Raw genomic sequence first — 26,548 nt, forward strand, 5'->3', positions numbered from 1 at the left:
CTGCTCCTTTTTTCTCTGCTTCCCTCACTGTGTTTTTCCCCTATGATTGTAAAGTGCTCAGTTGCTCACCAAAGCTAGGTCCGTGCTCAATAAATACAATAATAATAATAATAATAATAATAATAATAATAATAATTTCTAGAGGGATAACACAATGAAAAGAGGGGCAAATAAAAGGGGAAGCCTTCACCGCTGGTAAGACCAGTGCAGCAGATACTTCCATGGTTACAAAGTTTGCTCACTGGATGAAAAGTCCATCTTCGATGGAATAAACCTGCACAGTAGCAAAAAAGGCCAACAGTGAGGATGCAAGCCCACCTGTTAGGAAGTGTGCTCTAGAATACCAGGTCATATGGAAATATGAGCCAGTGCAGGTATACAAAGTGATTTGGGAATACAAATCACAAATATACAGGAGGCCCCCTTAAATTAGGATCCAGTGGGGCATACAAAGGCATTCAGTCATCTTCAACTTCGATATGTATCCACTGGGTCCACGTCCTACTGGCCTAGACCTCACACTCCACCAGTGCTCTGATAACACAAAGCATTATGATCTTCTAACCAACTGCATCATCAACATTAAATGGCTGAAACACTGTCTACCACTCACGTATGGCTGGTTGTTGAGTGCCTATCTGAGCCTCAACCTACTGGAGACAAACTATATTCTGGGAGGTGCCACAAATTGCGCACTCTTAAAGAGCTTCGCTGGCTACCACTCCAAGCCTGCATCATATTCAAAATGGCCCGCATCATCAACATCGACCAAGAGAAGTCATATGTTACTGAGAAACTGATGATCTGAACACCAGGAATTAAGCCATCGTCATATTTGAACCCAGGAAATGCAAGCAGGGGAAGGCTAGAAAGCAAGCACTCTCCACCTCCACAATCCGGAGTAAAATATCTACCCATATCAGTCTTGTGTCCTGTTTCCTGCTCTTTAGGAAGAAACTGGAGACCATGCTCTTCAGGGAACACAATACCTACCATTGACTGGACACTGACTGCACTCCCTTTACTTGCCCTCCTCCCTTCATCCCATCTGTTGCATTCCCATCCTCTACTTAATGATCTGCTGTTTCAACCTTGGCTCGCTCAATTTAAACCATCTACATGCATACAGGCAATGCCTTGTGGGAATACAAGCCTCTCTGCTATAAGGGTCTGACAAGATTGAATTGACCAGGCAGGTAACCAAAGAAGGCGCGTGTATAGTCGGTAAGAATGGATTGACCGGGATGGACCAGTAAACAAGATCAGGAGATGGTGTGTGCCTCATTAACAATTGGGTAAATAGACAAGGCCCGTCCATAACCTCTGGTCCCCTTGAGGTCCCTTCACACAATCTTCTCCCCTAAGCATCTCCATGTTCACTTACTGCAAAAAAAAGGGGACAATCCCCACCCATTGCTATGTCCCAACCTTCCCCCTCCCTGCTCAACTTCTCCTCTCCCGTAATCTGCGCCCCCTGCCACTTTCAGCACACCCACACCCAAGTCTGCTCGCCTTCCATTTTCCATCACTCACCTTACCGTCCAAAAAAGCCCTAATTCCCTAAAGCTGGATATACCTTATTTCTAACTTTATCAAAGTTGGTCGAGCTCCCACTCAAACCCCCCCATATGTAGCAGCAGCAAGTCCTGTAGTTTTGGCCAATCGATGTGAGCATTCACACCAACCTTGATTCACTCCACTAGCTCCCCTCAATGTCGAGTGACCCTACAAAATGAGGGGAGCTAGTGGAGTGAGATCAAGGTTGGTGTGAATGCTTACACTGATTGGTCAAGGAGCCCACAGGTATCAGGGCGTGACAAAAAAACAGGGACAAAAGGGTATACCAAAAGATCTCGGGGTACACTAGAAACACACATAAAGGCATACCACAAAAACAACACATGGCAGTAAAAATTATCCACGATCCACAATCAAGTTCACTTTCGAAGGCAGATTAGAAAAATTGTTACAGTTTGCCAGGAAAGATAGGGAGGTTACTATGGCCACAGCCAATGGCTACACAATCTTTATCAGGTTCCGGCCACCAATTGTCCAACTTAATCCTACGCAGAATCTTCAGATCCAGACTCCTGACGATACCTGGTCCAGTTATGTCTCAAAGCCAGGTCATCACCTTATTCTCAAGGACATCTTTAGGTTCCGGTCTGATAGGTGGCAAGAAATTGGATATAATAAGAATTCTTGGATCCACGACTAGTTCTCTCAATGATTTATCCGCAAAAAGTGGCATCTCAAGTTTACTGCGATGAATAGTCCCAAAAGGACAGATTTGGGGTTTAGAGCAAGCTTTAGAGGTCATGAGGGAGGTAAAAGATCCCACATCAGTTTCCACTACGGACTGCCCGCCACACACATTTCAAGTAACACATATAGACGGAAGTAAACACATGTTGATAGGGGGGTGCAACACCACCGTTTATAGAACGAGCGGTTTCGAAATGTTCCAGACATCTGGCTCAGTCTAGCTACTCTTATCCTTAGGTTTTATGATGTCAGAGGCTTGCGCAGATGATTGACAGCCATTGTTGACTGTATCAGCGATCCCGGATATTACAGTCTGACAAGAATTATCCACCAAAACAGGACACCTTAGTGTTACGACTTTATCCAGCATGCCCAGCCAGATGTTACAATTGTGATATTTTCTACATTGAAAGAGTTCTTCCGCAATTCTTTGCTTTACTAACTGCCATTAAGAGGGAGGCAACTCCAACTCAGCAACATGATCCTTATTTGACTCACAGCGGGCGCCATACTATTTTTCTATTATCAGCATGTGACTGGGGTTAGTGGGGGTGAGAACTCAATACTAGTAGCCAAAACCGTGGAAAATCCATCCCCCGTTTGGTTAGAAACCCCTGATTCTCCTTCCAGCTTGGCAGCATCCTCAGGTGTCCCTGCCTCCGTAGCACCATCATTGAAGCTCAGTTTGGTATTATGAATTCGCTTTTTCCTATGAGAACCAGCAGCTCGTACCTCAGATATCCGAATACTGTGTGGAGTAGAGCTTTCCCACACAGTCACCTGTCTGGTCACCACCATATCCATGGTCTGTCAATAAGAGGAGCAGCTGCAAGATTCCACTCAGGAAAATATAGTCTCCACATTTAACGGAGTCTCATCCCCCAGCAGTAATTTATTTGCGAGCTGAAAGAAGAAGAACAATCCTATTCCCAACTGCCTAATGCAACAGAAACCAACGTTACACTCACCAGCCTCAGTACAATGTGCCTATATAACCAGTGTGGCGGGTGGAGGGAAATGGAGGTCAGCACAGCATCAAGCAGGGGGGCGGAATGGCAGCAGGTGACGGCCAGCAGCTCCACCGCTCCGTTCCTCTCCTTTCCACCTTCCACCTATCGGGTGCTCGCAGCATCCCACAGCAGGGTGAAACCAGGCACGGCAGCTCGACTCGGAAGGCAGTGGTAACCTCGAGCCTGTACCGTCTCCCCGCTCTACACTCACACGAGCGCGAACAAACACAGTGGAAGAAAGGACCTATGGTCCTTGGCTTCCCTCCACACAAAAATGTCTACCTCCTACAGCCAGTCTAAATTAACTTAGGGGGACATGACATATTTCGGGCCTCAGAAATTTCACAAGACCGACTACACCTAGATATACTAGCCCACCAAAAAGCCAAAAATATGCTAAGAAGCATTGCATTTCTTAAATTCTCTGCCCATCGAGCCCTGCCCCTTGCAATCAAAGCTGTAAATACACATTATTAATCTACATTTGGGCTGTTCCAGCTCCCTGCAATCCTGCAAAAAAGAACAGTCCACTGCTTCCAAACTACCATACTAGATTGCTGAACCAAATCTCAGCTATTTCTCCGCCTTTGCAATGCCTACACAAATTATAAGCACATTAAGCCAGGTGATGCAATTGACAGCTGACTGTTTTGCAGAAAATGCACCTTTCTTTTGTTTGATATTATTCACCATGTAAAATATCATAGAGATGCCATGTTCATTATTTGCGCTGTAATACACACCGGCACTTCACTTCACTTCATCTGTACTAATGAAAACTCATCAATACATTACTAATGATAAAAAATGTCAACAAGTCAAACACCAACTTTTTACACATTCGTTTTATAATTGGCACGTGGCCTTTCATCACGAATAAGTATACATATGTGTATACATACGTGTGCAAATGTTTATATCTTCCTGTATCCAACCGATAGAACTTCTATCACTGCTCTTCCCTCTTATCATTTTTTATCTCTGCAAATTACTGTAACCAAGCCTAAAGTATTCCTGTAAGTACTACTTTTGCTATCTTTTATCTCTGTCAAACTCCTGTAACTATGCCTAAAGTATTCTTGTAACCTCCTCTATGCAAGGCGCCCAGTTACCCTCCCTCCCCCCCCCCCCTGGGGTCTGGGGCGCCATACAAATAAATAAACAAACAAACAAACAAACAGAAAAACATGCAAGCAGATAGAAAAATACCTCACGTAAGTGTAAAATGATCTAGGTGTGTATGTTAATCACTTTTAATCCCATGCAAACCTACCTGGCTCACATCAAATACAATGAAATAAAAACCTTAACAGTGATTCAGCAAAAAAATTAAAATAAAACCTTACTGGTGCAAATGAGTTGTGCTTAATCGCCTCAGCTTTGCACCTGCCTCCTAATGGCTGACTCAACTCACAAACTAAAACCTGAAGAGAATCTGGATGTAAATGTGATTCACAAATATTTGCCCAAGAGCGTCTCAGAGTTGCTCCAGGATGATCAGGCATTGCTCAAGGTTTGAACTTTGTGAATCGGGTATAAGGAAGCAGGTGCAAATCATGTGCAAAGCCTCATTTGCTCACGTGCAGGTCTTTGAGAATAAGGCTTGCTGCTGTTTGAGAATTGGCAGCTTACTGCTTCCTTACTTTAGATACTTAGAAACAAATTCTAATTCTCAAGCCCCAACTACTCACATTTCATGTTCCTGTATTACGTAATTTGTGCTAGTGACTGCACTACATTGGAAAAAAATCGTTCGACTACAAATGCTTGTAAGCAGAAAAACTACCATGTAATTACAAATACACAGTCCAGTTATATATTCACATACATGCCAACATTATCCATTCTGTTCGAGAGACACCAGTATATTCCTGGTTTTGACTTTGCATTATGGGACTTGTAGTCCTTGTTTCATAATGGGGGCGTCCAGAACTATAAGTCCAGGGTGCGAAATTGAGGGGAGCTGGGAGCTATTTAGCTCCTGCTTGTAGCCTAGAAGAGCCTAGTTAGCTTAGCACCAGCAGCTACTAGGAGCTACATATGGCTCTCCAATTTATGCCATACAAACACGTATGTATGAATTTAACTCTCTACATTTGGGACAATCTATAAAGAAGCATTAGGACACATCTATGACAATTGAAGCAGAAGGGGGCATAACACAATTGTTAAATTTACATCTTATGGAGAAGTTAGATTTGCGGAACACTATGTACTAGCTCCTTGTTCCGTAGTGGTAGCTTCTGGTCACTGGTTAATTCTGTATACCTAGGATCTGCTTTTAGCTCCTGCTCATCTAATCCCAATTTCGTTCCCTGCAACTCCCAGAATGCAAAATCAAAAACAGGTCTGGACTAGCATCTCCCGAATGGAATGGATAATGTTGGCATGTTTTTATTCAGCTAATGAGAAATTCGGAACAAAAGTTAACATCAGATTCTCGTAGTTCTAAATTTGAAAGAGTCCATTTATTTTGAGGAATTTAAGGTAAAAATTATGTCATAAAACATCATAAAATGTGGAAAACTACTCCAGCAAATCATTTAGCGACAGGTTAGGTTAGCGGACACCAGACGATGCATTTGTTTCACGAGGAAATAAATGTCCTTCACGTCGCAGTCCACAATAGGGGCTAGGTGAGGTACGGTGCCCAGCTCACGCCTATAAAACCTCCATTTATCAGAACAAAGCAGCACTGAGCGAAGGCAGGGGCAGAGGTACACGTGAGGCAAGTCACAGTTCCTCACTGTCACATGCTCACCCCACACACTGCTCTCGGCGCCAAAAAATAAACACACGCAGCAGCTAATTAATATGTAACCCAGGCTGAAGAGGGATCGCTTGAGGGAAAGATAAGGGAAAGGGGCAGAGACACGAGGAGAGGACACAGGTGCAGAGAGGGCAGAGATATAACGACGAGAGAGATAAAAGAAGCGAGCGAGGGCGGGAGACAGCGCGCAAGGCGGGTAGGCATAGAGACACGAGATGAAAAGAAACAGAGAGAGGACACGAGTGAAGAGGGCAGACGTAGAACCCAGAGTCAGAGAAAGAGAGAGGCCTGGAGTAGAGGAGGTAAAAATATGAACAGGATATGGAAAGGAGAGAGAGAGAGAGAGAGGGGATGAAGGAGGGAGTAGACAGTTAAATGGAAGGGGATTAGCAGAACAGGGTAAGAAATGATACAGGAGGGAATACAGGGTTAGAGCGAAAAGTGACATCCATCAGTAAATGTGAGAGACAGAAACAAGGGAGACAGAAGTAACAGCAGAGGCGGAATATGGGGTGAGGGAGTGAGGGTAGTAGAAAGAAACATAAGAGAAAAGGAGACTGGTGAAGGAGGGTGGGTGGAGAACAAGGATGAAGAGAGTAGGAGGAGCTGGAGGGAGTGGAGAGTAAGACAAGTGAATGAAATGAGGAAAAAGGAGGTGCAAAAGAAACAAGATTTAATTGAGGGAGAGCTAGCTAGGGAAATGGTAGAGACATATCAGAAGAGAAGAGTGATACAGGATGCATGGAAGAGATGTGAGACGGGGAATGTATGGATGCAAGGAGAGAGAAATGAGACAAAAAAGAGACAGAGAGACTTAGCAATCAGCAATATGGGAGAGAGTGGTAGGAGAAAAAGCAGAGGCAGGAGGGAGATAGGGAAATGCGAGCAAGCGTAGAGCTGGAGGGGGTACTTCCAGGTGGATGACGAGTGGGTGCTTCATAAAAGAATATTTTTTTTCGGGGGTACCCTAAGGTGTTAAAAGTAATGATTGTTTTGTTCTCACATAGCACTTCATGCTGAATTCCTCCTGCTTGTAAGTGCTGTAATAACAGCTGTTACTGTACCCAAATGAAATGGTACTCAGTGTATTGTTCTTGGAGGGATGAAGCAATGAGTTGCCCTCCCACATGATTCAAACTTGCACAGCGCAGGCTGACCTCATGTCTGAGATGAGCACCTGTGAGATTTACCTTGGCTGTGCAACTAAGCAAGCGTGGCCTATGGCGCCATGGGATACACAGGGCCATGAATCTCCTGTGAGTTGATCACAGTTCCCAGGTTCCAATCCAAATAAGGTAGCTAAGGGAAGTTAATTATCTACTGCAGTGATCTGTTATGTAACCATCACGCCACAGGTTTCAATGCTAGAGTGATAGCCAGTGAACTGTATGCACTTGGTACAGAGGCCTGTGTGTAACTTGTAGGTTCCATCCCAGTTACACGGTCTAGGGGTTATTTAATTTGTTGCAGAGCTACCTGTGTAAAATAATGGGAACAGGTTGCTGCTGGAAATCGAACCTGCAACTTGCAGGTTTCACACATATCTTAGCTGATGGCATTTAGGATTACATATGAAAGTATATATTGCACCCAGGGAAGGGCCATTAGCCACTCAGGTGGCTGAACAGCGTGCGAGAACAGACATTCTCTTCCTGCTGCTTCCAGCCACGGGAGGCACTTTCTCGGTTGGCGACATTTTATTTTCAATTTTATACAGGGAGGCAACAGGGGGCTTCCCCCTGTTCAGATCCCACCCGCCCCCAAAAAAATCTTTTTTCTTTCCACCCCTACCTCCCCACTTACCTGCTGGGGCCCGGAGCTTTGTGCTCCAGTCCCTACTCTCCTCCCGATCCTGGCTGCTGCCATGGAAATGGAAAAAGGACTTTTCCATATGGCAGCTATCATTTTGTTCCCTTTTTTAACTTCCCTTTGGAGTTTGGGTGCACAAGCAGCAAATCTCCTGTGGGAAGAAAAAAAAACATTTTCACCCTAATGCAAATGGCTTTCACAATCCCGGCGGGGGGGCTGACATGGCTGGTAACGTCTTACGCAAATCCACTTCTGTTTTATGATGTCCAGTTATCGAGAAACCAAACACGTTCAGTTAAAGAGCTACCAATCAATCTCCTTCACAGTCCCGGGAGCAATACAGAGACAATGCAACAGCAATTGATAGTCTATATAAATGGCTGACAGCAGCCCCCACTTTGTAAACTGCCTTTTCAAGTGCCGTTCACCAAAAAAGCTAAATTAAATAAACTTAGTGACATTGCCTTGAGGCGGGCATCCCTTTTCAAAGTTCTTCGGGGGTATGCCTATAGTGAGGGAGTCTTTCTCAGGGCACATCACGGTGAAGTGTCTTCTGCCATTTCCCAATTTTACCATAATATTTAGAAGGGAAAATTACAATGGAAATGGAGTATGCTAAACCCTTCAAAAAAATTGGGGTAGAGAACCCTCTTTTTTGTTATCGAGGCACCTGTATCTATATGAAGAGGACACAGGATACCCCTCCCTTCTACACCTGTAGGTATGAATTCTGCACACACCACTATTACAGATACCTTAATTAGTCTGTATTTTTCATAAAACAGATCATAACTTCTTGTTAACAATGAAAAGAATTTTATTTTTCATCATACACTCTAAAAAACCTGTTTTTTGCTGCTTAGTACTATAACATAAAACACATTTGTTATATGCATTAAGTCTTTTTTATCTGAGCCACTGCAGAACAGTATATTAACATTCATATGGTGCTTCACAGAGAGCTCTTTGACCATGCAGTAAAAATGTGAGGGATTAGTAAACAGTGACTTTATATGTTGTTCTTCTTCCAATACATATTACAAGTCGACACTGTTGGTGTTTCCAGCATGAGTTGAGTCTATACGGCTGTTAGGGTAGCTATTCTCATGCTTTCCTCAGGACTGATAAAAAACGGTGGTATTGTCTTCTTATCCAAAAGATCCCCTGGGTTTATTACGCTAAAACATAATTAAAAGGATGACATTAGTGAAGGGTGTATTTGCATATGTTTGCTAGTCAAACATAAATGGCTGCTGCTCATACCTGTACCTGGACTTTCGGTGTTTTGGGCTGTATTTCTTTAGATGGTGTCTTGTTTACACCAGAAAGGCAAATTGGATTGGCTTTTTGTTCTTTGAGTTGATTTAACTTTCTTGATGGCGCTTTTTCCTCACATCATCTGATTTGGTTCTGTAATATGATGAGAGTGGTCGTGTCAATATCTTTCTGCTACATAACTTTCCATAATGACTTTAACTTAAACTATGAACGTGCATGATCGGTTCAGTCATCAGATGAGTTAATATGAGCTGCCCTGTGGTGGTCTGTTGTTTTTGATCTTTTCCTCATCTTTGTTTTGTGAATTGTCTTTTTAATGGGACTCCATGGGAATGGGGAGTAACTTTTTTCCGCCTCCAGAATTACCGGACCACCGGGGCTGTAATGCCCCAGTAAATCCAGCAAGTACGGAGGCGGTAATTAATTCCGGGTCTGGCGGTAGCCTGCCGGTTTATCCAGCGTGGCTACCACCGGACTTGGAATGAGGCCCATTGACTTCTGTCCTGCAGGAGTAAAGGGATGAGTAGAGGCTAAAGCGCCCACTCAGCCCTCACAGTTTTACAAACCAAGAGCCAGCAATGTCATAAAGGTAAATCAGGTACAGTCAAGAGATATACCTCCTTTGCCTTTTGTGCTAACGTGGGCTGAGGGAAGGCTATTCCCTTAAGTGGGGTGTGAATGCATTTCAGTAGCGACCAAAACAGCAAAGTATAACAGCTCAAAATAAAAGGAATGTCCAATCAAGGCCCCATAAATATATATAGAATTTAAATAAACACACCATCTGCAAGAAAACGAAATAGAAAAACTGTACAAACACCCACCACTGTGCAAAGGACAGAGAATATGCAAGAATAGAGAGAATGCAACACTCTGGGTGAGAATACGGGATGAAAAAGCAACTTGAACGACCAGAGGTTATGTCTTGTGAAAAAGGCAGCTCCGGCGGCTCCTGCTGGTACAAAATGTGGTGAACCCAGCTCGACAACTGTGCAACCAGTTTGATTCAAAGAAGCAGAGGGCTCTGAGCTGTTTTGGCTCTCTTGATGCTCTGAGTCCCACTCAGGGGTCATAGGGACAAGTTCAATCATTGTTCTCTGGCTCCCAGCAGGGCAGGCTGTGCACACTTTCAGGTGTCCTTCACTAAATGGAGGTCCCGGCAACTGTGTGGCTGGCAGAGAGGCATGTATTGTTCCAGCAACAGGTTCACCCCCAATGTGTCCTGGGATTGGGTAGGGAACAGAGCTCACCTTGGAAACTCAGTCTTGACCCTGTAGAGTACTCTGGAAAGTCTATTGTCCCAACGGAGGTCCAATAAAATCTTCTTCCAGGGTTGGAGTACAAACGATGATCTGAAGAAGTGGTGGAAGACCCCTTCTTTTAAAGCCTGCAGGTGATTGGACTAAAGCTAGCCTGCTTCGGGGGTCCAGTTCCTGTGCTTGAAAGAAGTGGACCGTGCCCTTCTGACATAACACCAAAAGTGTTTTGCTCTAGAGGAAATGAAGGGCACCAGAAGGAGAGAGAGCGGTAGAGAGAATCAAGATGGTGTGAGTCTTCCTCCACTCTACAGAGCTTCTCCATCTAGACTAAACTCACCCCTTCCCCTCTCACTAGGATCAAAGGACTTCAGAAATGTAGCACCTTGGTGTGAGGCTACTCCCTTTGAATGGGTGTGCTTCCTTGATGCCTGGGCCCAGGACAGTTTCCTGTAGAGTGACTGTCTCTGGCGAGTGTGTTACTTACCCTCACAAAGACATCAAAGAAGAGGCCTGGCCATTTAGGTCCCTGTCATTTTAGTTGGCAGGGTCAGTCTGTTTGGCCACAATACACATTACCTTCCATAGCCGAGCAGGCTCACAGGAGCTGACACATGTGTGATATCAAATTGTATGTGGCTGCAATGATCATGGGTAGTGCTATACACCATGCCTTTACTTGGGTATAACTTATATTAAAGGTTTACCCTGCCACCATCAGGGGCTACTTATGAGCATCATAGTTTAGGTACAGGGTGCATACCTGGAAAGCAGACCCTGCCTGTTTGTTGCTCCTTTTGGTTGGCTGGAACCTTCTTGGGTCATGAGCTTGCTTCCCTACTACACACAATCTGCAACTGCTACTAGCCACTCCTAACCCCAACAACCAAGCTCACCTGTGCACCCGATCTCCCCAGGCTGATTTCCCCTAATTGCCCCAGATTTCCCCAGATGCAGAATTTTGAGTATTTGTCGATGGATTGTTAGGGTAGTTTCTGGGGCTGGCAGAGCCGTGCCGAGGGTCCGCAGACGCCCAGCTCACGGAAGGCCCTAACTCCTACTCAGAGCCCAAGAAGTTGAGGTGCACACAAGGAGCAAAGATAACTATGGTTTATTATACCAAACGCACAGGGGGTATATGCATAACCAAGGCTCAGGCACATCTCGCCACAGTCTGGCTAGCAGGCCAGTTTTGTATTCTCGTAACGTAACAACCTTCATCACTTGGCAAACTCCCTCCTTATCCTATCGAGGCCTAGGATTGGCCCCTGACTGGTAGGTCCAGTATATGACCCTATACAAGAGGATTATGAGTGGACAGTACTGTGTTAGGTGGTATACTTGGATCATCCCCGAAAGTTGTTACTTTGGAAAGGTTACAGTGAGGAAGCCTGGTAATCGGTTGGCAACCCTCGCCATCTGCTCCCAAACCCCAGTGTCCTAATTGGTCAGGCTGTGGGCCCCCAAGTATAGGACAAACATTATTCCCAGCCTGCGAGACACCTGTTCTCAGTGCATGTCTACTATGTCTCAGCAATTGCAACTATGTGTCTGCGTACTACAATAGTGTGAAGATGACTAATGCCATGAGAATGCTCCATTCCCATCATGGAAGGTGTCTTGGAGGTAACAATTATGTTGCAAGTCGCTTTCCAGCCATGGGGCCGCTGCTCGTTCTCAGCCTCTGCGTCTTGGCTTGTTCACAACTTGTCCAGGTCACGTGGCCGGAGACCACTCTTGCAGGCTCAATTGCCTCGAAATAGTGTGTATTGTACAGGGAATATTTGTTGCTGCCGCCAATGTCACCTTTGCTCAGGATATGTAATGTTTCTTGTAACATGGTGTTCTTGGCAGTCTGCTGCTTACGCTGTAGGTTATTCTGCTAGTGCAGCACCTTACGGTTTGGGGTTTCTCTGTGATCACTGCGGCCTGCTCTGGCTTCCATTATGGAGTCCTCATAATGTCCTTGTGTGCTCCAGTCCTTCCATAGGGTTAGTTGCGTAGAAGCATCAGCAAACATATACACAAGTTCTTCTTGCTTCTTGTGTTTCTGCGGTTCTATAGCGAGCCTAATGCCAAAATAATAAACGTGCTGATAGTGTATGTGTCACAGTCCTCTATCTCATGAACTGTACATGTTCTTCGTGTAGATTGGTGTGTGTGTGTGTGAGTTGCGCGGATTGCGCGTGTCCTTCGTGTCTAACGGGGCTATGTTGTTGGGATGTTTCTAATGACCTGCACCATGGAGTTTTAGCGTGTGATGCCGTTAGTCCAGTCTGTCCATGTGGTTGTCTCCAACTCGGTCTTGACTCTCTTCGTCCATTCTGGGCAGAATTCGTAGTGCAGCAGGAACGTATGGCCGGCCGGCAGGGTACTGCTTGCGGTAGTTGTCCACGGCTGGAACAGTGGGGATTGGCATAAGTTCACAGGATCGGCGGCCATGTTGTTGCTGGTGCTTCTTCCGGTTAGGGGGTCATCCAGGACTGGGGGTCTGCACAGATTTTCCCTCTTCATCCCCACTCTGGTCGACTTGTCAATCACAACATTATGGTACCTTCTATCATCCATCAAATGCCATACTTTTGTTATTCCATCCAAGTGTCTGTAGTGGTTAACGTGATCTTCAAATGACCAGTACATGTAGACACAGCCACCTCCAGGTTTGCAATAAACCCACTTCCAAACATACTTTCTTGGGTTGCGCAGATTTCCTAACTTCATTGTAGGAGGGTGCACGTCTGCCTGTGTTATCTGTTGTCTCAGCCGTTCTCTTTCTTTCATTACTTCATCCATGTGTTGGTCGTTATCCATGGCCATCAGTAATCTAATCCCCACTGCCTCCTCTGCTTCCTTTTTACACCTTGGCATGCAAAACTTCACGACAAATAGAGATGCCACTCCCAAGACTAGTCCTCCTTTTGGCACCTTTAGGACATTAGATAGCCAGGAAGGCATCCAGGACCAGATGTATGAAAACCAGCTCTTATCTTTCTTTGTACCTTTTGATTCTTCTTCCATCTTGGCGTGCATTCGCGCCAGCTGCGCTACGTCTTCAGACAGGCTCCCGTTCTCCTTGTTGTTTGCTAGGATAAATGTGCCACAGGAACTTCCAATTTTTGCACAGACTCCTCCTTCTATGGCCGTGAGTAGGTCCATGACGTACCTTTTCTGAAGTGCCACCAGCCGTATTGCTCTAAGCTCATCCTTGATTGCGTTGAACCCGTTCACTATTGAGTTGATGGTCATCATCAGCTCCCACCTTGTTATCTGGGGCCACTTTGCGTTGGCATATGTCTGAAATCCTGGGTGTATTAGTGCTGAGAAGAACATTGCATTTTTGCTGAATAATCTGTGTGTTGGTGGTATTTCGTCTAGTGGAACCTCAGACCGTTCCCAAAAGTAGTTTCCTCTTTTCACCCTCCTGAGTATTCCCCTCTTGTGTGTGGCGTCGCTGTTGACGCTTCGTGTGCCTTGCAGCGACCTCTTCCTTCTGCTGTTGCCTTCGTCCATTTTGGGGAAATTTTTATGCTCACATGCGTTTTGGGTACCACCAGTGAGGGTATGTTGACATGTGCCATAGAACATATCCCTCCACAATTTGGTGGGAGTTTCTTGTATGAAATAGAACCACATGCCCAATAGTGGTCCATCAGTACCGCCGTTTCTGTTCCCATTTGTGGTATCTTCTCTATTCTCCTACACCCTTCGTTCTGCCCCACTTCATTAGTGCCATCGTGCTGATAGCATAAGGCAGGTGTCGTCAGTGGGATTATTGTGAGCGGCCCATCTTCCTTGTCCACTCATGTCAGCAGGCTTGCGCTTTGGCCCATTCCTTGAGGCACTTGTTTTCTTCTTGGAACTTTGTCACTGCGGCTCTTGTCAATGTTAATGCCCTGCTCCCTACTACTCCATCCTCCCATCCATCCTTCGTGTATACCTTGCCATACACCAGCACTTGCGGTCGTTCCCAGCAACCGTGCTCTCCACCAATCTCCTTTGCTCCCCATTTGCATGGTAGGTACTGCAGTGTCACTTCCTTTGTTTCACCTTTCTCAGGTCCATCAGTGATATAATGTAGGGCCTCTGCCTGCTGCCAATAATTGTCCATCATCGGTAGGGTCTTGATGAAGTTGTCCTCATAGGGATATGTTTCCTCTGATCTCCATCTTAATGTTGCTGTCTTCCCTTGGAATCTCCCCCGCGTCTGCAACATGGCCGAGGTACAGGAGACATTGCGCCGTTGCCACTGGCACATGTGTTGCCACATAGGTCCTGGAGGCACCCATGGCATACAGGATCAACGAGAAGACATAGCAGCTCTCCCTTGTTGTGACCTTACCAATTTTAGACATGTATTTATACCACATATTGTTAGCCACATGTTGTTAGCCACGTGTGCGATGTCAGTGAGGTATGTGTCAACCCCACTTATATCTGCTCCCACACTACGCTTACCTCATGAGCTGCTTCACTGGTACCACCTGACAAAGTTGTGCTTGCAGCTTGGGTTGGGGAAATGTTTGTATTTGATGCAGTGGAGACATTCAAAGCCATATACGTATTCTAAAGTACAGAAGCTAGAACACTCACGGACAATAATAGCCACACAGCTTTTAGAACCATTTTTATTAACGTAACCATTTTACCTGTCCCTTCATTGTCTTGTGGCTGATGAGGTGATACAGTTGCCCGCCTGATAATCGTGATAAAAGGCGTTATTGGGTTAATACGTGTTAGTGCTTTAAGCTCTGCGCACTAGGTAGTCATTTAATGCCCATGCAAACTGCTCCTCCCATATTTTCCGTATTGACCGATGTCTAAGGGTTGGTATGATATGGTGAAGTTGTGGGTAGGTTTGTCCTAGGTACTCAATGAATGCGTAATAATACACTTGGGCGGCCGTGGTCTATTGTAGGCGGCTCTCCATATAGCATGAATATATTGATGACAATGCTTCAGGGTGGTCAATAGGAGGCAGCATATAATATCCTGTAGCCTTACCCTAGACTACTTATAGATCAACAATCACAGTCGCAACAACCTGCATGTGCGAGAGAAAAGAGAGAGAGCACATCGAACAAGTTGTTACCACAGTGTATTCCTAATGAGATTGTGCGTGCTGTATGGTAATTTCTACTTAGCATCGGATAACCTCCATTAAGGGTTCTCGACACAAATGGAAAGATATTGTGCAGTTCTTGATGTCTTGGTACTGGGGACAATGTTCGTTTATTCATCAATTTGGACTAGCAGAGCAGTGGAAATATCAGGGCTTGTCAGCCTCTGATCATTGGATGGACTGTGCGTTCTGGGTTGTATATGGTTGGGGAATCATCAGTATCTACAGGGCTTAAGGTTGGGGCATCACATCTGTCTGGGGTCTTGCCTATTTCCGTGGCGTTGGCACTATTAGTTTCTCCGGAAGCATTTTGGAGCGGGATTGGTGCCTTGTAGGATTTTATATCCTGGAAGTGGTACCAGACTGACCAGCATTCAAGCTTAATTGCTCTCTCCGTTACTGCTTCTACAGTGTAGGGTCCCATGAAGTGAGGCGCATTCCAATGCCAGATAAAGTATTTAAGAATAACGTGATCCCCCACTCTAATAGGTGGCTCTTTTGTTGAATCTTGAGTGTTGTCGTCCTCATTTTGACCGTCTTCCGCTCTTCCTTGGCTTCGTTGAATCTGTCGAGAGATAAAAGAGGCACTAGAAACAAGTGAATTCACATAATCAATCCTCTCTTTACCAAAAACATCTGTCGTCCCCTCACAGTCCTTTACTGCCCTTGTGGGTGGGGCCAGTGGGGGCCGCATGTGGCGTTCCGTCACCACCTGGTGGGGTGTGAGGTGGTGATCAGAGCCAGGCTTGTTCCTTAATCCGAATAGGCCAAGGGTAAACAGTGCAACCAGCTTCTCTTGGTGCTCTGCTGGATTTTAGCTATGCTTTCCTTCAATAATCCATTGAGGGGTTCACACATGCCATTGGCCTGAGGATGGTATGCACACACAAACTTATGTTTAATTCCTAACAGGGCAGTTATATGCTGGCATTTGTTGGCAAAATGGGGGTCGTTATCAGCCCGTAGGACCTCACAAACCCCCCATCTAGGGAACACTTCTAGGACCAGGAATTTAGTCACTCTGAAAGCATCAGCATGGGAGCATGGGCCTGCCTCGATCAATCTTGAGAATAGGCAGACCACCACTATCATGTATCGATAGCCTTGGCATACATTGATCATATCCACATAATCAACGTTGAGGTGCAAAAAGGAGCCCGCAGGACAGGGAATTACTCCTGTTATTATCCTTAAGGTATGTCCAGCAGTGAACTGTTGGCATGCAAGCAATTACTGATAAAATTGGAAACATGTACATTTAAATTGGGGCAGAACCATGATTCCCTAATACGTGCTGCAATGACCTCTTTCCTTGTGTGCGTGAGATGGTGAATTTGTGTGAGAGCTATTTTCAGTAGAGCACATGGCATCACTACTTTTCCAGTGTTATTTTGCCGCCATAGGGCATCAGTTGGAGGCATTAAACGCCCTCGTTTTACCCAGAGTTCCTTTTCATCCATTGGTGCTGCTACCTTCAATTCCATAATTTGACTTTCAGGTAAATGGTTGTACCCCTCCTTCATTAACATTTGTCTCACACCTCCTCTCTCTTTTTGTTTTTCTGGTATGTCCCACATCTCTCCATAGCATGATGCATGCTCTGTGGGATAATCTGCTGCCTCATTTCCCTTTGATATTGTGTCCTCCCCGTTAGTGTGAGCCTGACACTTTACCAATGCCAATTCCACTGGGTATATGACAGCCTCTATCAATACTCCCAAGAGAAGCACATGTTGCACTGGGGTCCCGTCAGCCCCCTTAAACCTCCATTTTAGCCTTCTTGCCAGCCCAGAGTGTACTGTTGATGTGAAGTAAGTACTATCCAAATAGATGGTGACCCTTTTCCCGTTGCATTCCCTGAGTGTCAGTATGAGAGCCACTAATTCTGCTGCTTGCGCTGAGTAATGCGAGGGGAGCTGAACGCTTCTCACCACCTTGCTTGTCCAGTGTTCCCTCAGCCTTACCACTGCTGTGCCTGTTCTCCGTATACCATCACCTTGGTTGATCGCTGATGATCGGTCATTGTACAGTACCTCTCCCCCCTCAAGTGCGTCTTCCTCCACCTTCCATGTTTCTGTGTATATCTCAATAGCCTGTGTACAATCATGTCCACGTTCTCCCTCCTCATATTCTTCCGCCAAGAACTGTGCTGGGTTCACATTTTTGCACTGCACTATTTTTAGTTCAGGTTGTGATAATATTATCTTATACCCTGTTGGTCTTTGTGTTGTCAGTGTGCCTCATTACGAGGTTGGAGGTAGCCTTGCCAGTAAGAGTGGTAAGGCTACCTCCATACCAGCATGACAGCCCGGCATCTGCAAATGGGCCATTACCGGGGTATTCCGACCCCGCCGGACCCAGTAATTGCCCTTTTGTGGGTGCCGGCGCCGGTAGATCCCCATTCCAATTTCAGCCCCATAGGGCTCAATGGGAATGGGGATTCTGTGCTCGCAGGTGCCTTTCATTCCGCCAGGGCAGACCTGGCAGAATGAAAGGCACCCGAGGCACAACTCAGAGTTTGCCGGTCCGGGTACCGGCAAGCATACTGGTACCGTTGTTACTGAACTGGCAACCTTGTAATGAGGCCCAGTGTGTTTTTTGGCTCATGCAGTATTGCGAAAAGGGCTTGTTCCACATAAAGAGTTGTGGAGCACCCCATAGTTACTGGTGATGCTTTTTCTACCGTGAATGCTGCAGCAGCCAAATTTGTTCGCACGGGAAATGCCCTAGCATCACTGCATCTAAATGACCGCTGTAGTATGCTATTGGTTTCTGACCCATGCTTGTTTTTTATGTCAGTACTGCTTTCATGATCAGACCATCTGAGTGTGAGAATAGGAAGAACTCCTTTTTGTAGTCTGGTGTCCCTAATACGGCGACTGTGGAAATTGCTTGCTTGAGCTAGCTGAATGCTTCTGTCATTTCCTTTGTCCAACACAACTGTTTGTTGTTCCTCTGCGCCTCCTTTAGTGCTGCGAGGAAGGGACAAATGTATGTGCTGTAATCGAAGACCCATGCCCTGCAATAGTTGCATAATCCCAGGAATCGCTGAAGTTCCCTTACTGTCTTCAGCTGGGGTGTGCCAAGTATTGTTTGTGTCCTGCTAGGCACTATGTGTTTACCATGTTGCGAAATCACCTGGCCGAGGTACAGCACCCCCTTCTGGCAGTACCGTAGTTTGACCTTGTCCACCTTGTATCCTTTTTCCGCCAACCCAGTGAGCATGTGTATTGAGTCTTCGCTACATTCTTCTTCGGTAAACGTGCAGATGAGGAGGTCATCCACATACTGCAGTACTGTGCCTTTTGTTTTTACATTTTCCAAGTCCATCTGCATTCTTCTGTTAAGAATGGAAGTTGATTCGCAATATCCTTGTGGTAACCTTGTGTGTTTCCATTTCTGGTTGTGGTAAATAAAGCTGGTTAAATCTTGTGAGACTGAGTGTAGGGGTATTGAGAAGAACGCATTTTTAAGGTTGATAACCGTAAAACATGTGGTCTCGACCGAGATGCCACATAGGATTGTGGCAGGGTTGGCAGCTACTGGGTATTCTGCCTCTACGCTAAGAGGTCTTAAATCTTGTATAAAACACCATGACCCCCGGTTTACCTTGCAAACGGGGTACACCGCAGTTTTGCATGGATGGTACCAAAATACCTCTGTCCACAAGGGTATTGATTGTCTCATTAATGCCTTCATCTGCTCCTTTAGTCAGGGGATATTGTCGGGCTCTGGGTAGGATTGCTCCCTGTTTCAGTTTTATCTGCACCCCTCCCATGCTTTTTATGCACCCAACGTCATACGGACTGGTGGTCCATAGTGTCTCGGGTACTTTTGTTAATCATCCTCACAGAAGGAAGGCAGAGCCTCTAAATCCATTGTCCTTTTCTGTGCCACCTCATTGTACGTTATGCGTAACCAGGCGTACACGCTCATTCCTAACATCGCTGCTCCACTTTGCCTGTGAAAAGAACTTCTCATCTGATACTTATGTTAGTCGACACCCTTCTCCTAGTGCTATTATTGCCCTCCATACCTTCCCTTCGTCATCCATTGCGTGTACAGCGACCCAATCATCTTGTGCCACAATCCCTTCTATATCAATTGATACAAACGTGCCTTCCTTTTCATCAGCTGGTGTTTCTGGCCTGAAGAGGTACTCACTGGGCCTCCTCCATACCTTCCCTGCAATCCCAGGCAGCCACGCAAGGGCATTATCTGTCCCATACTGGAAGACCTCTGGGTCAACATGCTCCCCCCCCTGTAACCATTGCCTGAAGTATGCCTGCAGCATCTACCTAGCTTATAGCATGTGAATGCCTGGTGTGGAGCAAATTATGCCCTTGTCTGTGAGGGAGATTGTCATGTTCAGTCTGCACATTATGTTACACCCCAGTATGTTTACAGGTGCTTGCTTGGAGTAAAGTAGGGGTAGTAATAAGTCATAATCTCCTATTGATAAGGAGACATTATCAGTAAAAGGTACCACCTCTCGAGACCCAGAGAATCTTTGAGTGTTCATGGCATCGCCTGACAATTTATACTTACCCTCCCGTATGCATGACCTAGTCGCCCCAGTGTCAACCAGAAAGGAAAATATTTTGTCACCTATAGCCACCCCTATGCAAGGTTCCTCCACAGGATTTGGTGTGACTGATAGCATGGGACACTGCAAGTTCGTCTGTGGGCTGTCCTATTGTGGGCATAATAACTACCCATTCCCTGTGTACGGGTTATGCCCCACCAGTGTTACCCAACCAATCCTTGTCACGGGTACCATTGCTGTTGTGTCCATGGGTTGTATAGAGTGATCCCTTATTTGTGTCAACTGCTGTTCCGGTTGCGTGCTTTGGGGCTGTGGTGTTGTCATGTTTTGTTGTTGCAGCTGCTGTGTTTGCTGTACATCTGTGTGTGGGTTTACTGGCATTGCCTGTTGTTGCACCTGGGGTGGTGAGTTGTGTTGTGGTACATTTTGTAGTGGCCCCATCTGTCGGGCGTCTTGCAACTAGAACCCATTCTTCACATTCTGGTAGTTCTGCGCCCTGGCGCAACCCATCTCGGTTGCATCACTCTGCTTCGGCATGTACAGCAGATATGCCCTAGTTGCCCACAGGTCCAGCATTGCTGTGATTCTCGTGCTTGCCATGAGAACCCTGCTCCTCCTTCCCCCTGTCCCTGTGGGTATCACCTGAACCCCCCCCCCACCTGGGCGCCCCCTCTGGAATCCTCCTCGTCCCCTATAGTTACCTTGGCAGCCATGCATTCCCATGTACCCTCCTCCCGTTTGGGGCATGAATTGCTGCACAGCATTGTACTGTTGCTGCTGTTGAGGCTGGGGCTGTGATACAGCTACCTGTTGTTGTGGGGCGGGGCTAGTTATGAACACACCTTCTAGGGAGTATTTGGATAGTTTATTTGGAACTAGTTTGGCTTCATCTGCCTTTCTATCCTCTGCCTTTTGTTTCATCTTGTCTTGCTATAGCCTGCAGTGGTGTACTATTGTAAGTTGTATTTCCGACCATGCTTTAGCCTCCATCCCCACCAATTTTGTTAGTTGTCTCTGTACAGGCTATGGTAACCCTTGTATCAGGATGTGATAAAAGATAGCTATCGTTTTATCCCACGGCTCTTGAGTATCGAAGCGCCAAAGCTCCTGAATCTCCTGAATATAGCTAATGGGATCCTCATTGTCACACATCTTGCGTGACGTAATTGCACCTATGTCTGATGTGTCGGGATATTGCTTCCGTAATGCCTGCCATACTGCAAGTCTGCAATTTGCGAGTGGTGCTCTGTCATGAGCGGTGTTATAGGTGGTCACCCCCAGAAACCCTGCCCTCCTCCAAATGTCATCTGCAGCGTCACCCAATATGGAGACTAATAAGCCCTTAACATCACCCACCGCCAAACTGTCCCGCCGTCAGCTTCTCCATTTCATATATCCATTTCCCTGCCCCTCCACTTAAGGAGGGTAACCTCAGCTTGATGTTCTCCTTGTCTGTGTGCTTCCAGGGTACATACTGTGGCCTACTCCCACCCCTCTACAATAAGGGCATCTGCGAGCACGCAGCCCTCTCTTCTGGTGTGTGTCTGTACTGTTGTATATCTGAATGCGCCCCCTCTCATCCTCTGCTTCTGCATCTATGTCCATTACCTGTATTGCGTGTGATAGGTGTGGGGTGTTTCGTGTCCCAGTGAACCCGCCTCGTGAGCATGTGTGTCCCCTTCTTTGTGTTACTGTCGCCCCATCTCTTCTGCGCCCTGGGAGATCCTGGAGCCTGCTTGTATAAGACGACTGGGGCTGCCCCTCCAGTTGTGTCTTGAGTGGTACTGTCTATGCGCCTTTCCCCGCCCCTCTCATCTTGTGTTTTACACTCCCATGGCATCCCTGTACCTGTTCGTGCTATATAGAGGTTACTAGGCCCTCCTCTTCTCTCGTCAGTTGGGTTGTCATCTCCGCTCTCATCTTCCTCATCCCTACAAAATCCATCAGAGAATGTCAGTTTGCGTGCATGTGGGTAGCGCACGGTTACTATTTCAAGATCAATGTTCATCAACCCTCATGGATTTTCCTCCTCCTGTATCCCAGAGTGTGTTCTCTCGCCACTTACCGAGGGTGCCTTGGGCGTAGCCACGCCACTCACTGTGCCGCCAGGAGGAACCTGCGCATCCTGTCGCTCTGCTCGCCGTTCTTCGTTGCGTATCTTCCTATCCAACTCCTCCTGCATTGCCTCTCTAACCCTTTTGACTGCCCGCTTCTTCTCGTCATTCCTATTACCTTCCCTTGTTATTCGTGCCAACCTCAACTCATTTAATTTCCCCCCTTCGTACTTCTGTGTCTATTGCAATAGTATATTTTTCCTCCACAACACCATCTCCCTCTCTGCATCCTCCCTTTCCTTCTTCTCTATCTCCTTCTCCACCATCTCCATTTATGCAATTTGGTTTGTTCTCTCTGTCTCCGTTTCAGCTTCCTCTTCTGACTCCCTTTCTATTTGCGCTGACCGGTCCCTCCATTCCTGCTTCTGTAGCTACAACCCCCTTATTATCGTTTCCTTTCGCTCCCTCCTTTCCTCTTCCAACTTCCTCCCTGCATCTTCCGTCTGCTGTTTGTTACTTACCTCATGCGCCGCCTTCCCTCTATACGCTGTCCCAGTTCCAACCACTCTATTGCCTTTGCAGCGCCTTCTGCCTCCCCTGTCGTAACCCCTTGTAATTTCAGCAACACCTGTGCCACCACCGACTCGTCGGCACCTATCCCTGCAAATTCAGTTTTTGCACGCAGCAGACCTTCCTCATCGAGGCCTGTGCTAATTGTCTCCTCCCCCTTCCTGTGCTACGGGATGTCTGGGGCTTGCATATGGGGTGGCTTGTACGTAGGATTAGAGTACCCTTCCTCTGCTTGTAATTCTCAGGGCTCCCTTACTTCCTCTAGGTCCCGTAACGGGTATAAGCCCTGCTCCACCTCCTCCTCTATTTTGTCAGAGGTGACGCTGGGTGGTGCTGGAGGTGGCGCGCACAAGTTTGTGCCCTCCTCCTTACCCCCTGCAAGCTCATCATCCATGGCCTGTCCGCCTGGAACATACGCCATAACTCATATATCTCCATACGGTTGGCTAACTTCTTGCCCTTGTATCTGTTCTGTAACTTCATCAGTAGTGATTGCAGCGTGTATGGGGAGAAACTGCCATTAGACGGCCATGGTCGTATTACTTTCCCTTCTGTATTCTTGGACCATTGTACGCTGTATTTGATTATTTTGTCCTTATAAAGGGGCAAAGTGAGACACATGTGCTGAATAGCGGTTAACACCATTCCTGAACCACCATACCTTTTCCCCCGTTACCTTCCGTGAGGAACAATATCAATGTGTATTTTACCTGACCTCTAATTGAGGATTTCAACACTCCGCTGTCAAGTAAGGAAGAAATAATTTGCAGATCATACAATGAAAATATATATATATTCAATGAAAAAACTTTGTTAAAGGGACGTTATTGCTAAGTTGCACTAATAAAAACCTATGAAATGCAATGAAAAAACTTTGTTAAAGGGACGTTGTGGTTAAGTTGCACTAATAAAAACCTATGAAATTCAATGGAAAAACATTGTTACAGGGACTTTATGGTTATAGGTAAAACCGAAAAACCTCAGAAATTCACCAGTTATGGTAAACTAAGCAACCATAACTCGCACCACCACTGTGCACTGCTAAGACTAACACCCAGGACATCAAAGATGACATCACAAATGTCATTGATGACATCTCTGATGGCATCACATATCTGGCTCACTTATTTTAGTTTACTGAAAAATCTAGGCCAGGTGGTTTTATTCACTGACAATCAGAATATTAAAAGACCGAACAGGGAAGTGAGTCCGCGGAGCAGACATAGATATCACAATTTTTTTTGCCGTTTTGGTTGTTTAAAAAAAAATACTGGATGGATTACACAAATTTAACAAAAGCCCACTTTCGGGACCAAGCTGCTGCTCCTGCTGCAAATTTGGTGAAAATCCGGCCAGCGGTTTGGGCTGTAGGCGTGACGGAAACTATTTCCCATTATATTGGGAAAAAAAGAAATTTTGGGACCCCTCTATAACTTTGCCCCCCCTTGACCAAACCTCACCAAACTTTGCAATAAAATTCAGAGTGGGTCATATACTTGCAAAGTTTGGTGAGGATTCGTCCAGGGGGAGCAAAGTTATAAGCCACCCAAAAAGTGCTCTTCCTATGGGTTTAGCAACTTAACCATAACTACATGGCCACTACCGCAGGCCATGTAATATATATATATATATATATATATATATATACATATATATATATATATATATAGTTTCCTTCTTCTTTCCCCTTACGAGCCTCCGCAGCTCTGCACCTTACGCGGTGTACTCTTGTACCGCCCGCCTTCACCAGCGCTGCTGTAGTCTGGCACACTGCCTCAATCGTGCGTGGGCGTTGTCCGCACACTGGCGCTTAGCCACCTGTCTGACAATCCAAGAAATATCAGCTTGCTAATCCTCCACCAAGCCACAATGCAAGGTCCTATGCAATGGCCTATGGGTGACGTCACCAGACTAAGGTTCATATGTGAGAAAAACAACTTGCACGCTGACAGAACAACAATGCAATATTTCAATCCCACCCGCAAAATTCCCCACAGCTGTCTTCCCACCTCCCAGGAGTGGAATGTCCATTTTCAACTTCTTATCTCTATGTGATTAGACTCCACCCGCTGTGTCGCCTAACGGATGATAAGTCTCTCGCCAGGGAGACTTAACCAGCCAATACACCTTCCATACTAGATACCCTCGGCTAATCTATATGGGAATACTTCTTCTACTAGCCGAACTAAAATGTCCAACTCATAGGGATCCGCTACTTCTACTTTTCATTCACTATTCGAGCGCATCATGTGACCAATCAATCCTGCAAAACACAAGAACTGAGCTTGCCGCTATGCAACCTGAACATACACTGACTCTAGACACCTTGGGCCTCATTATGAGGTGGACGGAATGGGTTTAAGGGCACCGGTAATGGTGCCGGCGCCGTTAATCCCATTCCACCCTATTACAAGGTTCCCTTGCGGGAGACGTCCAATGCGGGTCCCGCGAGGGGACCAGGGAGCTAACAACGTTAGCTCCCTCCCCATTCCCATTGAGCCCTCTGGGGACTTGAATGGGAATGGGGAAGGTCGGGTCCGGGTTCCCTGAAGGAGGAAATACCGTGCCCTCCAAAGTCAGAATGGCCAGTATTTCCCCATTCAGGGAACCCCGACCCGAGTTTGGAGGCAGCCATGCCCTTAATAAGGGCATGGCTGCCTCCAAACCCATAATGAGGCCCCTTGACACCAACTCATGAGGCACATCCACATTCCCCTCTTCGAGTGGATTGTGTCCTCCAACGTATTCCTCATCTTAGATGTATTCCATCCAGCTTTAGCTGCTTCGGCAAAAAATGTTGGCAGAGGGTGCCGTGTGTTGATGTCGTCGAGTCGATGGTCCCTCGAAGGCCTCCGTTGAGGTTGACGTCATCGGGTGTATAAGTAGAACGCACGGCGCCCGTTGGCCTCAGTTCCGTTTTTCCGCAGTATACGTTGCTTCCGAGATTCGGCGCGTCTCGAGTTCTGTGAGAATAGTGAATATAACGAATATGTCCTCGTCATCGATGCCAACTACGACCACGAGATCGGGTTTCAAGAAGCGCAAATTGTGTGGTTCAAAAATGTCTATCACAGACCCGCACCAAGAGTGTTTGTGGTGCCTCGGAGAAGGCCATGACATGGAGGCCTGTACGAAAGTGTCAGGCGATGACCAGGCGATGACGGGAAGGCCTTGCGGGAGAGAGGGGAAAACTATGTGTAGGTCGCAAATCCGACCGTAAAGCCTCTAGCGTCGGGTCAAGGTACCGTGAGGAGAAGTTTCCTCGACGCGAAAGGCATCGGTCCAGGTCCCAAAGCGATTCCCATCGCTCGGCGTCTTCGACAAATAAATCATAGAAACGACGCCACAGGTCCCCCTCCAGCTCGTCCTCGGACGAATCCCCAAAAAGGATGAAATGTCCCACTAAACATTCGTCATCTGAAGAATGGGAAGCATTCAGGGTCCAAATGATGGAGGTGTTCGAGAAAGCGAAGCCTCGGTCCGCGCCTTGTTCGGAAGCCGGCCGGGAGCGTCATCGCTCCGACACTCGCGCGCCCTCGAGCCCGGGTGATCGAAAAAGGAAGGATAGAGAACCTTCTATGACGCCAAGCGAGAAAAGCCGCTCGAGTCGAGTCGACCGCTCGAGGTCACCGACGCCGTCCGAGACCGAACGCACCTCGAAGGGCAAGTCTTCGAAGAGCGCCTCAATGCCCTCGAAGCCGGCACCGTCGACGACAGGTATTACGTTGACGCCGTCAACGCCATCGATGCCCTTGTCGATGTCGACCCCGAAGCCCTCGCCACCAAAGGCTCCAATTCGGCCAAGTCAGCCAGAAAAAGGGAAAGAGAAGGCTACAAGACCTGTAATGCCTTCAGGACCCATTAATACTCC

The sequence above is a fragment of the Ambystoma mexicanum genome, chromosome 2p (assembly GCF_040938575.1).
Source record: "Ambystoma mexicanum isolate Mex_15411 chromosome 2p, UKY_AmexF1_1, whole genome shotgun sequence".
NCBI lineage: Eukaryota > Metazoa > Chordata > Amphibia > Caudata > Ambystomatidae > Ambystoma > Ambystoma mexicanum.